Below are 4,814 nucleotides of genomic sequence, written 5' to 3'. Positions count from 1 at the left end.
CACCTTTGGCGGAGTCTCCCACTTGACCCTTGTGGACCCTGGTGCTGAGCCAGCAGTCCGCCTCCTCAGCAAGCTTCCTCGGGTTGGACAGCTTGCTATCAATTAGGTGCTGGCGTAGCTCAGGAAAACATTGACTGGACAAGTGCTCCCATGCAATTAAATCAAGCAGCCCTTGATAATCATTCACTTTGCTACCCTTCACCCAACCATCCAGCGCTCTGCAGAAAAAGGTCACATACTCCACATACGTACTCTCAGGGATCTTCTTGGTCTCCCTGAACCTCTGTCTATATAGCTCAGGAGTTAACCCATACCTTGTCATTAAAGCTTCCTTCATATGGGGGTATGAGGCTTGGAGATCTAAGGGCAAATCTAACAGTGTGTCACGCCCTTCAGCAAGGAACCTTCCCCACAACCCCGCTCCCCAGTCTTTCTCAGGGACCCGGTGTGAAGACATGGCCACCTCGTAGGCTCTAAACCACTGCCCTATGTCATCCTTTCTAAAATACTCCTTTACTACATCTTTGGGGATGTACACCTTGGACTCTACCTGCACCGGTGGAGTGCTGCCACCAGAAGGAGCGGTATCCAAACTTTTCGCCTTCAGCTCCAACTCCTTCAATCTGATATCATGATCCATTTGGCGTTGTTGTGCCTCCAGGGCCAACTTCTGCTTTTCCATTTCCATTTGTCCTGCCAACTTTGCCATCTCCATTGCATGCGCCCTGTCTGCTGCCCTGTCTGCCAGCTCCTCTGGCGACCGGACTCTGCTGGGCTCCTCCAGGTGGTCGGGTGGAACGATGTCCCCCGCATTCCGTGGGTCTCGTGACTCCTTCCAGGCTCTCAACGCCTTGGTGTACTGGGTCTTCCTCTTGAATCCAGCATGGGGGACTCGGAATTTTACACTGTAGCCTTTCAATTGCTCCATCGTGTAGCCCTCCAGTCTCTCCGGAGGCGTGGGTTCGAATCCCACCGCTGCCACCAATGTTAGAGTCGGGGATCTCTGGTTGGCGCAAGGTTGCCCTTGTGTCAAGCAGGAGCCCTCTCCTCCATGTCAGGGCGCAGGATAACCCCTCGCGAATGACCCTTGCTCACCCTCTAGGTGCGTGGCGTGAGCAGCCAAGGCGATCCCTCAGGCGTTGTTGGTTAAGCACTTACAATCATACACACAGTAAATATATCAATCCCCCCAGAAACGGACACCAGACTTGGATATATATAAAAATACGCTTCTTTATGTAAAAATAGGTATATATATCTCAGCAGACTTATCACAAGACCAATAACGTTTTCGCTAGGCCACCAGGTTGTAAAGCAGGCAAATGCTCTTTGTTCGTAGCTTCAAATGGATACTTTGTAGTCTCTTGCAAGTGTTACTTGTGGTTCCAGTACTCACAGAGATCGGCTCCTGCGAACGGGGAAATAAGGCGTTGCGGGCCCCGAGCCCGATACTGGAACTTCTTTCGTGATGTGGAGAGTCGGCACAGGTCGGTGCGACTCTCAGCTTGGGAAGTGTTCTTGGGTCCTCAATCAGCAGGTGTGGGCACGTAGGCAGGCGCGGCCAGCGACCCTTTAGCACGGCGGTGCCGGAGGGTCTCCACAGCGGGGGCGGCGCGGCCTGAGATGTCCGGGGATAGCGAAGCGGGGTCGCAGGGCACGGTCAGTGCAGCTGGATGACCCGGCGTAGATCACAGTCGTCGGACGGCTTCCGGCGGGAGGGGTGATAGCGCGGTCAGCGCGCTCCAGTAGCAGGCGGTGACAGGGATGCAGGCGGCCTGGCCCGGGGACAGAGAGCGGCTCGGGACGGAGCGGGGCTCTCACGGGTTTGAGGCAGGCGAGCTTCTGAGTGTCACGGCCCTAGGAGGGGCGATGAGGGGCGCAGTCTCTTTCCGGCGGGATGCACACACGGCTCGAATTGGAGGACGAGCAAAGCACAGAGAACCCACTGGTCCTGGGGTTCAGTTCAGGGGGCAAGCTCAGATCAAGCCCTTGGAGAATGTTCAAGCACAAAGTAGCAAAGTCTTTTCAGTAAGTCTCTTCCTCTCCTTTCTCAGCAAGGCAAGCAGCAGGCCGGCTCCTCCAGCGTCTTCTTCTCCTTCTAGTCGGGCAGAGGTTCTTTGTGGTAAACAGGATTCTGCTTTCTTAGGAGCCAGGCTCCTACTTTTATACCATGATTCTTTTGTTCTTTAGCGCCAGGGGGCCTAGGCCTGGCTCAGTCCAGTTCTGGAGCACTCTGTTATGGTGACTCTGCTCTTTCCTTTCAGCAGCAGGGCAGAGACATCAGCCGCCCCACAGGGGGTGGCGCCGGCTTTGTGGTGGCAGAGCACAGGTCTATTCAAGAGTCAAGGTGTACTCCTCCCACCCATCCAGGTGTCATCTCCCGGCCCACCACCTGGCAGCCAACCTGTCTCTGGGGATCCCCCCACCCTGCTCCTTACTGTTGCTAGGCAGAACACACACACACACACAGCAGAGGCGGACTGAGATGGTCAGGTCAGTAAATACTAACTTTCTAAAAGTAGTATTTACAAACCCAGGATATTAAAATAAACTTGACTACAAGAAGTATTTTATTATTCTGAGTTCAGGCATACTAAACTTGACATTCTACCATGCTCTCTGAGTCCACTGGGGTCACAGCGTTGGCGTGATCCCAGCAGCCCATTCTGGCCTATGGAGAGCAGGTAGCCTTCAATAGTGAAAAACGGAAAGGGCTGTAATTCACTACTAAGACATGCCACACACATCAGGGCATGTCCTACCTTATGCCTACAATGCACCCGGCCCGTGGGCCTACCAGAGGGGTGGCTAATATGTAGGTAAGGGAAGGTTTAGGGACTGGCAAGTGGGGGCACTTGCGCAGTCAGCGCGACGGTCCCGGACCGCGCACAGGGTCTGCGGTGGCAGACCCTAGACACATTTTACAGGGCCGCTTTCTGTGGGTGGCGCAACCAGCGCTGCAAGCCCACCAGCAGCATTGGCATTCACAAGCCCTGGCACCCCTGGTGCACTTTACTGGGGACTGACAGCGAATCCAATAAACCAATCATGAACATGAATTACAGGTACACTTTACCTAGGGAGCACTTGCACTGCGGCACGGATTAGCCGTGGCGCAGTGCCCTGAGCGGACAACACCAGCAAAACGATCGAGGCACACCATCAAAAAGTGGAAGGGAAACTCACGCCAAGGTGCCAGGTCTAACAAGGTCCCTAAGAGAATTTGCTTTTTCTAGAATGTTCTTTTCCATGGGCATCCGCAGGGGGGGGCAAGGAGGGGCGCTTGCCCCCCCCCCCCCCTGGAGTGCTCCTCCTTGCCCCCCCTGCGGCCACCCATGCTTTTACGGACGCCTTTTGTCTGTAATTACGGGCCCTGCAGGGAGCAGAGGTGTTCACTGCCAGAGGCCTCAACTCCCTGATGGGGCGCCTCGCACTCCTCCTCGCAGCCCCTCCCTCCCATTGTCATTCTGTCTGTGGCTGATTATCACAAACAGAATGACAATGGCCAGTTTGAGCTGCGCGCCACAAGCACGAGTGGTTAGGTCTGGACACAAAGACCTCCTTTTAACACTCTGTAGCTTGAGAGCAAGGGGTCTTCTGAATGAAGGTCTAGGGGGAGTTGATGCATTATTGTCCCAAGTCTAAAATTGAGGTTGCAGCATAGCCCGGATTTCAGATCCCACTAAAACGTACACAGACTCGTGTCAATAACATATCTATCTGCCAGTATGCACCCTATCATGTCTGGCAGGACGTCCCGACCCTGTGTTTCACTACCTCATATCCCCCTGCACCCCACTCCCCACGCTCACTGCCTCATATCCCCCTGTACCCCACTCCCCACGCTCACTGCCTCATATCCCCCTGTACCCCACTCCCCACGCTCACTGCCTCATATCCCCCTGCACCCCACTCCCTACGCTCACTGCCTCATATCCCTCTGCACCCCACTCCCCGCGCTCACTGCCTCATATCCCCCTGTACCCCACTCCTCGTGCTCAGGGCCGGCTCTAGGCGGTGCGACCGGTGCCACCGCACCGGCTGCTGACTTCGTGTAGGGGTCCTAATATGATGATTTTAAAAGCACCTGCTTCTTTCCTGGACTCCTAGAAATTTTCAGCCACCAATAAAAAGGTCTAAATGACTGCAGTGATTAATGCACTTCCTTAGAGAGAGAGAGGGAGGGAGAGATCAAAGTTTTGTGTAATGGAAGTTTCTACTCATCCTAAGGTAGCGCAGAGGGTTACTATGCTTGCTGCAAAGAACATGCAGCTCACAAAGTGTGTATAATGTAATGTAAATAGGTCAGTGGGTCACACTTTTGTCAGAGAGACCATATTGTTGATAACTCTTTATGAGTTAAAATCCTAATGTGGAACAGTGAGCAAGTAACTTATCAAAGATGCATGCAAACTGGGCTAGAGCGTTATGATTTCCCCCCAGCTTTTCATTATCCTAATGTGGCAAAATGGGTTAATTTGGATAGAAATCAATTCTTATTAATAAAGAGAACCCCCCATCCATGGTGCTAGGTTTTAAATTCTAGGTTTCTGATTCTCCTGACCAAGCCCTCTTAAACTATCCTGCCTACCTGTACGGATGACCTGTGACTCCTACACCTTCTTGTCCTCTCTCTTATGTAACATTTCCTATGCACTGATTTACACACTTATGATTGATTGCCTCTATGTAATCTGTGTGATGTAAAGTGTTCTGACACCTTACACTGATAGGAGCTGCGCTATAAAATGAATTAAATGCACCTGAGACTGATTGGTTACGGAGGCTTGAGGGGCGCTGTCAAAGGATGGTTA

The sequence above is a fragment of the Triturus cristatus genome, chromosome 7 (genome assembly GCF_964204655.1).
Source record: "Triturus cristatus chromosome 7, aTriCri1.1, whole genome shotgun sequence".
Taxonomy (NCBI): Eukaryota; Metazoa; Chordata; class Amphibia; order Caudata; family Salamandridae; genus Triturus; species Triturus cristatus.
The sequence above is the reverse complement of the archived record's forward strand: the minus strand, read 5'-3'. Positions refer to the sequence as shown.